The sequence below is a fragment of the Ischnura elegans genome, chromosome 4, assembly GCF_921293095.1.
Source record: "Ischnura elegans chromosome 4, ioIscEleg1.1, whole genome shotgun sequence".
Taxonomy (NCBI): Eukaryota; Metazoa; Arthropoda; class Insecta; order Odonata; family Coenagrionidae; genus Ischnura; species Ischnura elegans.
The window spans coordinates 29930257-29943495 of NC_060249.1; positions in this window are offsets into that span (position 1 = coordinate 29930257).

The window sequence follows — 13239 nt, forward strand, 5'->3', positions numbered from 1 at the left end:
CTCTCTCTCTTTCTACACTCGTTATGAATCTCATTCGTGGAGAATTAAGGTTCGATAAAAAAAAGAGTCGCGCGGGGCTTATGAGGACAACATTCCATTTATCTTTTGAGACTCTTTTTTGAGATAATCTGTACAAAAATATGTCGTAAGAAACCCTTGGATACACAAAATTCTTGTTTAAAACATCAACGATCGTAGATGTGGAACTAATGGCATATCTCCGATCTATAGGCATGATAAGCAACGACTTAACAGTCATAAGTCTTTACTTTCAGGTAAGTTACAGTTTTTTTTACTATTCGATTAGCGAAACGGCTAACTAAAGACTTAATTTATTCAATTACAGATAGATGTAATCTAGACTAATTCAACAACAGACATCAGAAACCCTTGATATATTGTTCATTTCATCCCTGCTGTGTATGAAAAAAAGCCTAATGTTTGGAAATTCCACTCAGTACATTAATTTTCTAGTTATTTATTTTCTAATTCATTCAGGTTCAAAGTTAGACGAAATACCAGAAATTAGCTTTGCTATTCAATGTGTTTATATGTCTGTGAAGTAACAGAGCTGATAATTTTCATTAAGTCCATGATAGAGCTTAGTAAAGTTACGCTTTCTCCATCGAGTGCATTCACAACAAGACGAAGATTCCACTTGGCTGGTAACGAAATAAAAGAATTTTAAATCAGTCATGTTTGCCGGCGGATTAATTTCACGATTGTAGCGTGTCATGTGAAGCTGGTGGTTGAAATGTTTTCTTTACCAACTCACGATCAATTTGGCTACCTGATCACAAGTGATTCACATAATAGGTTGCCCTGCAGCTGAGAGATTCTTGTTTTGGAATTCCTCCATAATTGAGTCATTAAAATGATTCACTCTCCCTGGTGTTGGATTCAAAGAAGGAACTCCTCTTGAATTTTGACTGTATTCACGTGTAAATAAAATTATCAATTTCTATAATTGGATGACTTCCTTTCATCTTTTTACTCAGTAATACGAAGGAGAACCTTTCTTGGTCACATCTCATCTCTATTCACTATGTATACGTAGCGAAACTGAATATTCATTATAAAATATTTAACGTAAATATTAACATGAAGTCGATGCGATGGTGAAATCCCGCCATGTGATGATCTAGTAGAAATTAGGGTTTTCGCTCATTACCACACATAATGAGGTCAGTCTGGCTACTTGATTTACATCGGCAATCGTTGGAGACATGTAAATCTTATAATAGTTATTCCATTCTGAAGGAATGTAAAGAAATGTAAAAAAGTGGAATGGAAATGTAAAAAAATGAAAAAGGAATATAAAAAAGAAGGAAGGTAAAAAAGAAATAAATCAAATCAAGGAGTGAAACTAGCGTCCCAAAGCTTATGTAACCAGGGAATTGTAAAGGAGGATGATGTTTGGAAGCGGATGCACAGTTCAGGACACAAAAATCTTACCACACAAGTCTCGAATTGACACCGCATTGGCAATGCCAAGGAACCACGCCTCCGCGCAGGAGAACGACAAACGCTCCGATTAGGGTGGGGGGAGGGGCTTTTCCTTAGCGTGCTAGAAAATTAATAATGAGCTCATTGGGGAAGGATTCGTCACGGAGATGAGTTACGAAGTACATTCTGTGTGATTTTTTTGCGTATCGCTGGGTAGGGTATGTAAGAATACGATTGAAAAGCTATTTTCATGCCACCGTTAGATGTGTCGTAACAATTTCTTTCAGATGCCCTCCCGACGGTCGCCGTTATCTGGGAAATCTTGACTTCAATGCTCCGTCTTTCACAGAATACAATTTTGGCATTTGCGGCCACTAGGTAAAGACTTATTATGAGGTTATACAGGCCTGTGAAAGGTTCACCTGAGATTTTTCAACTTTTAAAGAACTCTAAATTAATTGGCATAATGTTTCTTAATAATGGCTAACTTGAACTCGCCGGAACTTGAATAATGTAAATTGACACAAGTAAAAGATAAATGCGTAAATAAAATTTATAAATATGGGTTGTTCTCCAATGTTGAGGCGGCATTATCAGTTCGGAACTTCGAAAATTTTCGGCTCCTGGGTGAAAAGATTATTAAGGTGGTAAGAGTTAATTAGGTGATATCTACGAACCATTGTTGCAGATGTGTTATCCTAATCCTCACACACCAAAATACGACTCGCTGCGAAAACAAATGATTGCAAACAAGTCATGCCAGATTGCAAAATAGATGATACACCACATGAATTGACCTCGTCCACGCACTAACAACTTGAATTGGATTTGGAATTAATTTTTAAAAATCCTGCGGCAAATCCTTCACTTGAGAAAACACTATCGCTTCATTGCAACAGTCCGCAGTTAATGATAAAACTTCTACCAAAGAAGTACGATCATTATTCACCTCGACTGAGTTAAGTATTCATCCATGTTCCACCCAGATATGAATCTAGGTCCGTGGTCAAACTCTCCCGGCTACAAAGTATCCAAGTGGGAGATGTGAGATAACGGTTGCTCCTCCAAAATTCGAAATCTCCCGAGTTTAACAGAGACATCGTTCCGAAGCGCATAACTGCCATCTTATTTTCACGAAAATGGGCGTTTCGGAGATAATGTCACGGGCCGCGCATATTTCCTCTCTCCCACGTGCCACACGGCTCGTGTTACACCGGCGTCACCTTTCCGCAGCCACCCACGGCGGCGGGGACGGCGAATACAGATGGACCTCGCGCTGCCCCCTTTCACCTTCGGCCCCTTTTTGGGCTTGGCGCCACCGCATGATCCAGTTTCGAAAGACCCGCGTCGCTCTCGGAACTTTAAATCACGACCCGCGAGGTTTAAAAATGAAATTACAGCTAGGACTAACATTGAAAACAGGTAAGTTAACAATTTTTTTACGTTGGGATCGTTCAAATTTATTTTTTTTATTTTAGATATTGTGATGGAAACTAACAAATGAAGAGGACTGTCTTTTCCGTTTTTTTATCCACTAGTGCTTCTCAAGACAATTTCGGTGAAATTTCGAGTTTTAATTAAGATTTTTAAATAGAGAAGTGATATTATTTAACATAAAGAATTAAAAAAAAATAGATTTTGGTGGAAATTAATAATTAAGAGACCTGTCTTTTCCATTTTTCATCCATTAGTACTTCTCGAGATATATTCGGCAAAAAATAGCTTTTGCTGATAAGTTGATAACGTCACGCGCTTCTGAAGTTAGGATCATCGCTTCACAGCTAAGTACTCAGAATAAACTCCTCGCATAGGTCTCCAGTGGTTTGCTGTTATTCGCAATTTATTAAGCGGTTCCTTCCCACACTGAGGAGTTCTTCAGTTAACGATATTCTAGTGACGTCAATGACCGGTATTCTAGTGACATCAATAACCGATACTCGTGTGACGTCAAGAAACTATACCATAGTGACGTCACCAAGAAGATTGATTTACTTAAAGTAACCCGAATTAATACATCATAATGAGAGTATGGAGCAAAAGCAGTACATAACATTATGAGACATAAATAAAAAAACGCAATTTCTTTAATGGCAAGCCGGTGAAATTAAAATTGTGAGCAATTCATTAGAAGTATGGCGGAGTTCACCACAAATGTTACAAGTTATGCCGTTCAAGAAGAGCCATTAAGGAAATATTAAGGTACTTCATGAATATCTAGCCTATCCAGGCTCTCTGGATAGGCTAGTTAGACATTTAGCAGTTCTATACGCAGCAGCAGTTTCTAGCAGTTTCATACGGGAATGCCACGCGGTCGTAGTAAAACTCCAGCCCATGATCTTTCTGCACGTCTACGTCACGGACATGTTACAGAGAAAAGAAGCTTCATTTCTTATCAAAACGTATAATGTAGTAAGGTAAAATTCTTCGGCTCAGTTTTACGAAACCTTTCCGTTTGGTACCTAAGCTATTGACCGATGCCACGAGGTACAGTGAAAGTAATCTCACAGTCACTCCGTTCTGTTCAAAGCAGAGCAATTTTGCGAGAGCGATATCTCAAAGCCGCACTGTCCCGAGAGCATAGTTTATTGATGGCAGACGGGGGTTTGATGTGAGCGAGTTTTATTGGAGACCGCGAGACGGTAAGCTGGCCGCAAGGACCCGATTAGGTGCCGCTACAATCGCTCGTAAAAAAGGAGGAGGCATTAACTCCGCCGCGCGGAATCAATCGAACCGCCCATCGCCCCAGGGCGCCCATCGCCAGCCAGCCTTCGCAGCTCCACTTCTTCGGGGGTGTTCCTCATCCACTCCCAGCGACCCTAACTCCTAATCTCTCCAGCTCCAGCCTTCGCCTCCTCGCCGCGCGTCAAACTTCCACACCGCTACAAAAGAGGATCCTCAAGTCGGCCTCTAAATGTGTTGTCACACGCCACGCATTTAATTGGGTTTACAAATATAGCCAGCCACTCGCGTCGTTGACGGAAAAATTGATCCGAGGTTCACTGGGTAACACTTGGTGTAATTAGTGGTGTTAACCGAAATTTGTACGCATGATGAAGTGATGTATCAAATTCAAAATTTCTTTGCAATGCTATTTATCGCAATTACAAACATTATGCTGAAAAATATTGGAAAAAAGTGGATCGCACTGCACTCATCACCGCACCGCGGACATTTTTGAAAATAGATTAAAATGCGACCGAAGTAGCAACAGAAATCAGTATTCTATGGGATGGAATTGGGCCTCCTCTATGCAGTCCCTTGTTCCACACGTTGGCTCCATCGGTGGTGCGATTACTAGAAACCAAAATCGATATTTTCGGTTTCGGATGATTCGGTGATGCTATTCGGGGTCGATGGTGGGCATCAACGATATCACTTCGGTGGTCTTCGATTGCCCACTGTCGTATATATTGTTGATTGCCAGTATTCTCCAGGACTTAGTCTTATTGCCTCCTCGCAGCGCGTTAAACTACCAGAACTTCGGCTCCGAGGGGACTGTAAAGAGGAGGCCCAATTCCTTCCCATAGAGGGCTAATTTCTGTTGCCACTTCGGTCGCAATTTCAATCGGCTTTCAAAAAAGTCCGCGGAGCTGTGATAAGTGCAATGCGATCCACTTTTTAAAAATATTTTTCAGTATAATGTTTGTTAAAGCGAGGAATAGCATTGAAAAGTAATGAATTTGAGAAAATCAAACTATCTTTGTAAATAAATTTCGGTTAATACCCGTAATTTCCCCGTGTAACTGGGATCACTTTGTCGTCAGCGATGCGAGTGGCGACTTCTGTAACTACTAAACTGAAACAACTTGCGGAAATTAGAAATCGTGGAAATTGCGAATTGTAGACATTCAGTGATCATTGGTTATCGCAGAAAATCGAAAATTAATGAACATAGGGATACAAACGTCGACCATCAGCACTCAACAACAATCGGTAATCGGCCAGACTACGACCGTGTATAAAATTCGACCACAGACAACAAATGAAATCGTTAATCACCATCAAAAATCTGCAACCATCGACATAAGATGACAATTGACACCAGATTACTGTCGAGAAATGACCACCATTAAAAATCGGCGAGCATGGTAATCGACTACAGCCGAAGACCATGGATTCGGTATTCATCAACTTTTTTATGCCCATTCTCTTAATCGACATCCATAATTTAAAATTATCTGTCGAAGATCGACGGTAGAAATCGTCAAACTGGATGTGTTCGTGAGACAAATGCCGGCATTCGACTTTCGTAATGTAATGGGTGGGAAGAATGGGGGGAGGAGGATAAGAGGGCCACGGTCGACTCCTTTTCCCTTCCCTCTCCCCATAAGAAGTGCGTAAAGAGCAGTAAGCATAAAAAAGGAGGTTGGCTGGTCGGCCGGCTAATTGTGAAGGGAGGGGAAGCCTCAGGATAGGGGTTAACGGTGTACAGGTAGGTAGATAGATACTTATGCACACGGACACATCCGAACGAAGTGCTTACAGGGTCCTTTCCAATGGCGTAGCCAGGGTGGGGATTCCGGGGGTCCAGCCCCCCTAACTATAAAAACACACATTCCTTCATAAAAGAGAACAAAATAATGAAAAATCATGAATTTACAAAATATTTCTTCAACAAATCAAGTTTTTTCGATTATTGAAAGGGTTTAAAACTCTAAATTAGTTTTAAACCCTCTACTAAGAATCCTGTTCTTCAAAAATACTCCTCCCTGGTGTTGGACCCCCCCGAACGAAATTCCTGGCTACGCCAGTGGTCCTTCGGTAAGGAAAACGGAATACGGCTCACGTTGTGAAGTCGAGCGTATTCTGCAAGATCTACGAAAGATTGCATGCCGATAAGATATATTTCACGGCTCCCAACAAAGAGTGCTTTGGTAGAATTATTTTTCAACATACTCAAAACCAACGCTGGTGACCAGCGTATCTTAGATAGTTAGTTGCACTGTTTAATGACGCAACGAATTTTTCACGCGAAAATCCTAGGCAAAATTCCCTGATGCTTCACGAAATAACAAGGATTTGGGAGATTTTTACAGAATTAGTCGTTTCCCTTGGGATTTTTACGACAATAAATGCTATTTGGTTTATTGTCACCCTCCCCATTTGCTAATATTATTTATTATCCGACAAAATCCTAGCCAGTGGCCACCGGCCAATTTTTTCAGATCCCACTTCTCATTCAAGCGAATGCATAGTGGTATTCTTCACACGAAATCACGCTATTCTTAAAACCATTCCATTTCAGTTCACGAAAAACTCTTCTACTCTAAAATCCTTCCCAGCTAAAACAAAAAATACAGTCACCGCCTTTGAGATAGAAATATCATTAAGTTTTTTACAGCTCCATCCTTTAACGCCTACCTCGGGCGTTTGAATAGCATTCGAGCAGCTCAACCTCTTGCCTAATGTCCCACCTTGACGGCCTTGCCTCTTTAAATGCAGAAGTGAAAAACCACTCCACAGTTGAAAGAATTCTTGAAATACCTTCTCAATCCAGAGAACTCACTGCGTATATTAGATAGTTGGAAGCCTCGCGGGACTTCAAGTAATTGCATATAAGATATCTAAGTAATTCTAATCCAAGAAACTAGAAATCCGATGGCTCACCACACTGTGGATGAACTTAAAGTCGGCTAGTAAGAAACACGTAACAATCGGGGAGAAAAATTACAATTTATAGACATCATTTAATGTTAGTCAACAGAGTACATGTTAAAGTCTAAGAAACAACTCCAATGACCTAATAGCTGGGTCGGAAAGAAGATTTATTCTTTTACACTAACATAATGAAAATAAGACTCATTCTAATCCTAGCGTTTCTTACGTTATGGTCCGTTTGTGCAGAAATAATGGTTCCCTCCACCAACTCGTATTAGCAAACATGGTGTTATACGTCTTAGTGTTTGTTCAATTTTCACCTGCTAAACAGGAACACATCCATCATGATAACATATTCGATGTATATTCATAATTTTTAAAAAGCAGGATCCACTATTCAAGCTCGCGATTATTGCAACAAAGCAAGATAGCATTGTTTTAATAGGTGATTACATAGGCAGAATTCTCATTTGCTTATCTAATTTATTACCAGTATTATAATTAATTATTATTCACCATTAGGTTATTCACCATTTTATTAAACTCATTCTCGTTCAGCTGTCCCACTAAAACGGTATGTAGCTACTCCACCCTGAGGATTCCATATCCACTCGAAAACTTTCTGCGTCTGTTTTTCATTTCCTCGCATTAAGAGAGTCAAAATTATGCAGCTACAAACATTGTTACTCATCTGATCCCCGGCTAAAATGAAAATTCATGAGATGACGGGAAGGTGTGTGAATTTTAATATTAGCTCTAGGATCGACCAGGGACTAAGTGGAGGGTGCGAAGGAAAAATATACTTAATGCCCCTTTTACCTTCATCTCATGAATTTTCATTTTTCTCCCAGTTCCGCGGATATTTTTCCGGTGGACTACCGAAGCGGGTAGAGTCGTTTTACGTCGCTAAGCGCTGAGGCGGCGGATAGAGCTAAATGAATTTTAAAATCTTCGGCCGAGTTGGATGGGAGTCGCGTTTTCATCTACTCTCGGGAGAGTTTTAATCCAGTGAAATATTGTCTGTAGCGTTGAGAAAGGAAGAACAAAACAGCGAGGGCCTATATGGATCTTTATGTTCATTCCTCATACTGTAAATTCCACGAAGCACGTAACATTTTGCTTGACTTTAAAAGGAACGTTGAAATCCTAAGGTGTGATAAAATGTCCGAGGTACGAGTAGTTGAAGCATAATATCCCCATTATTCTCCGTAACCTCTTTACACTCATGTAGTAATATTCTTGCTTTATTTCGAAATTAAGTTGGTTTGGAATACATTATTTATACATTTTTAAATGAGCGATATTGTAATTGGTAAATATGAGCAGCGAGAAAAAAGCTTAAAATTTAAGAGTGTATTCTTTGACATTGTCTCTGATTGTGATGTATTTCAAAGCTGCCTCTTGAACGGAAGAAAAATACAAAATATTATGTACTTACCGGAATTAATTCCCCCGGCTCGGGAATCCAACCGCGTACCTTCAGATTTATGGAACCTTGTACAGACTACTACGCTACCTTAGTTCCTTCACTTGCGCAGACCACAGCGCAATGCCTCGGAAAGCCAAAGGTCCGCGATTCGATTCTCAGTCCAGGTAGAATTTTTCCCGCGTCAATTATTATTCCTCTCCCTGGATCTGTGAGGTGGTGGGAAGGTGTGAACGCGTAAACAGATTAGACGCGAAATTTCCACTACTTGGTGCACAACCAGTGGAAGAACCGAGTAAACCGCAATGACGAGCTTCATTTGTTTACGGGGAGATACCTTTATTTCTCTTTCGCCGTGGGACTCTTCGCGGCCCTCCGCCTCAATCACAACGACGCGACCGCGGTACACTTCGGAGGAGGGGGAAGAGTGGGACTGCGCGTAGAACGGCCGAGAATGCAAATCAATGAGCGAAGCGAGCCAGGCGGAATACGGGAACGTAAATTTCCTCCACGCACCGGCCAGCGTCCGCGACACTAGGTACCTACACTTTTATGCGGGCGCCTCCGGCCGGGGCGCGCGCGACTAATTTGCCCCGGAAAACCGCCGAGGACAAGCGGAGGCCGACGTATAAATTTCAATTTCGAGCGAAATGGGACTGCGCTCCACTGAGACTGGATGGGGATGGTGGGTCCGATTTCGCAGATTTGCAGTTCATCCCGGACGGACCGCGGAGTTAGCGCTGAAATACGGGAAACCGCAAATGGAGTGCAATTCACAGAATTAAAACTTGCGTGACCATGATTAAGACGGTGAAGGGTGATATAATTGAAATGGGAATCCATCCTGAAGACTCGAGTTTCAGAAAAGATTCATAACTACTACTTTTGTGATTATAATTATCGTAAAAACATTGTAATAACCCATCATATATTAATGTATCAAATTTATGTAATTACATTCATTCATAGCCCTGAAAAAGGTATAAAAATATACCGAAACGTGGTACAAACAATTTTGCATTTCACTCTTATTAACCAACACTCCATGACACCAATGAACGATACCTATCAACGTCTTATAAACTTTTAACTAACGTTTATCCATCAGTTGATGGCAGACTTTGATGGGTGGTATAAGTGAAATAGGAATATGACCTGAAGTATTGAGAAATACCCACAACTACTCCTTTCTAAACTCAATCAACATCGTTCCCTTAGATAATGGCTGTTTTGGTACTCTACGATTGGGTCTATCTGTACTTCGATACGGACAATTCCTAATTTATTGTTAATAGTTTACAGCTTCAGTGGGTGAGGAAAACTGTCATTGCACAATACAGACAAAAGAGGATAAAAACCTGACGAGAAAAGGGATACAAAGAGTCTAATTTCGAGTAAAACAAGCCATCTTGAGCGCGGATATTTTTCCTGAGCAACTCTTGATTTTCCCCAAACTCTCCGACAAGTTTTTCAGTTCCATGAATTTCTAGACGCATAACGAGATACAATCTAGTATATCCCACAGTATTTTTTGAAGTTTAATCCAAGTTTCAGCCTATGCACTCATTGGAAGGTCCTCCAGATTAAAAATATCCCTCGGACTATGGTACATTTTATAAATCCATCTAAATGAATGAAATTAGACAAAGAACGATACTTCCACAAATTTTAAGGAATTAAAGTATTTTTTTATTCTTATCCTCTTCTAACGTTTTGCGTAGTCAGCAGGTATATATTGTGCTAAATATGAGGGAATTAGCTATACGGCCTTGATAAGTAAATGCAAGTCCTGGAGCAACTCAATTTACATACATATTGTGCAACATCTAATTTAATAGAAATTAAGAATGTTCACCCCAACGCTCCACAAACCATACATGGTAACTAAATGGAGTTCAACTTGTATACGCCTTTCAAATCACACACACCAAAACCTCTCATTCCTTGAATTTGCATTGAGCACGTGAAAAAATACCACGTTTTTCAAGTGGATCAACTTCTCTCGGGATTCCCATCGGGTTAGAAACCATTTCTCCCAACGTTTCAACCTCCGACTCGAGGATCATCCTCATTTAAAAAAAAATGTTTTTCAAGTTTTACCACCTTATGTAATGTCACCTATGTATCCGCTCAGTCCTGCGGGATTTGTCTCGTTTTATATCAGTTGCATCCCACCTCATGATCGCAGGTCGACACGCCCGGCAAGCCGGCTGGTTTATTTCATTCCCATTTCGGTGTATCTTTATCGCCGGGTTAGACCTGCTTACAGCGGGAAACTTAAATATAGAAGTGAAGAAACAATTTATAAGAACCTAAATTTGGAGTATGCTCCTATACGAAAGTGAGGCATGGACAATGACCGCAGCGGAGAAAGCAAGGATAGAGGCCTTCGAAATGTGGTGCTACAGAAAAATGATGAAAATCAAATGGATCGACCGAGTTAGTAACGAGGAAGTCCTAAGAAGAGTAGGAGAGAAGAGAAGCCTCATGAAAACCTTAATAAGAAGACCTTATTGGCCACATCTTGAGACATGATGGCCTGATGAAGACAATCGTCGAAGGACAAGTGGAAGGCAAGAATGGAAAAGGAAGACCCCGAACAAAATATATGGAACAAGTAAAGAGAGATGTGAAAGAGAAGAAATACGTAGGTGTGAAAAGACTAGCTGATAGGAGAATTGAGTGGAGAGCTGCGTCAAACCAATCCTAGGATTGTTGACCAGTGATGATGATCGGGACTCCGCGGATTTGGGTTCTCGCGGACCGAATAGCCACGCACCGTGAGCTGCACGTGCCCCTTCGTCTTCCCCGCCCCCTTCTCCTAGCGGCACCTCAAACCCCTCACATTTCGCAGAGGTCACGCCGCGCCGTTGCTCCTGCAGCCGAAATCGTGGGAAGTGGTGGGGGAGGGAAAGGGTTGCGTGGGTGGGGGGGGGGAGTGGGAAAGGGGGATGGGGTGCAAGGGACGGTGGAGTGACGGAGGGAGGGGGAGGAGAGGACTGAGCGAATCGCAACCACGTTCCAAGACTGCGCTTCCCAAACTCGTTTCTCTCTTTTCCGGCGACATCCACGGGGAATTGGAAAGGCTCGACGAGCAATTTTTGTCGTAGACTTTCTATTTTATAAAGGACTACATAAACACTTAAAGAGATGATCTCAATACTCTAGATCTGTACTCCATTTTCAATACTTTTGTGTTATTTCTCAACAGAGATCAGGACCCAAGGGGGTCCTGATCTCTGTTGAGAAACCCTTAGAAATACCGAAACATTTTAGTCTTAGATAGACCTTAAAATGCTGTTTTCTGAGGCTAATTTAAACAAATTTTTCCAGGGGAGGGCCCCGGGGACCCACACTCCAGTTTCACAGGGGAGAATTCTATAGCCTCTAAACCCCCGGTAGGGTTGTTGTCCCCTCCCCCCCAAATATATATAACTCAAAACTCTCCGCCCATGTTCTAAATTACCTACTACTTTGAACTACTCGTCCACGCCATTGACTCAAAAATGGTGCATAAATATATCAACTTGTCTAGAAGTCCTTTTTATGAAGGATTTGATGCTTTCCATATGAACGACTTCGATGAATCCTTCTCGGGCTTTCAACCGCGTTAGCCTCTCCAATTCTTTTAGATGAATACCTCTTCATCAACCTTAGAGCTGATTAATGCGTCAATTAAGGCATTCTATAAGATACTCACGCCCATGTAAAATTTCGTAAAATTTTAAAGAAAATTGTACCCATCACTGTAAGAGTTGGAAAAAATACATAAAGACACACGCTCAGACACACAACAGAGATCAGGACCCAAGGGGGTCCTGATCTCTGTTATCTCTGTTGAGAAATCTCTGTTGCACACATGAGAAATCTCTGTTGAGGGGGGGGGGGGTCCTCTGAGGGTTACAACACAGTGACTTCACTGATACGCCCGCGCTCCCGGGGAGAGGAGTGGAAAGGAAGGAAAAAGGAAAGAGGCGCCGCCGCGTTAGCATAATTTCTCAACAGTCAACCTTTGATTTGAGGAATAGGTATTTGGTATCATTTAAAAAAATGAATTTTGCTTTTTCCGTAAATTTATTTAAAGGTTGGTGCCGATTTAGTACTTTAAAAAATCGCTGACTACGATTTAAAAAAAACAGTTGGCGTAATGTTACGCATGTAATCGAAGGATTTCACATGGCGTAATATTACGTTCATAACACGCTAAGCAAACATAACTGATAAGTTTATAAACGTTTATAAAAATTAAAATGTACTTTTGTAGCGAATTACTCCAATAAATACTTTTGATATGTCTTATTTAATGGCTTCCAACGCGTATGTATGTTAATTCAATGATATGAGGTCATTAAATAACTGAGCGTGTGTCTTTATGTATTTTTTCCAACTCTTACAGTGATGGGTACAATTTTCTTTAAAATTTTACGAAATTTTACATGGGCGTGAGTATCTTATAGAATTGACGCATTAATCAGCTCTAAGGTTGATGAAGAGGTATTCATCTAAAAGAATTGGAGAGGCTAACGCGGTTGAAAGCCCGAGAAGGATTCATCGAAGTCGTTCATATGGAAAGCATCAAATCCTTCATAAAAAGGACTTCTAGACAAGTTGATATATTTATGCACCATTTTTGAGTCAATGGCGTGGACGAGTAGTTCAAAGTAGTAGGTAATTTAGAACATGGGCGGAGAGTTTTGAGTTATATATATTTGGGGGGGAGGGGACAACAACCCTACCGGGGGTTTAGAGGCTATAGAATTCTCCCCTGT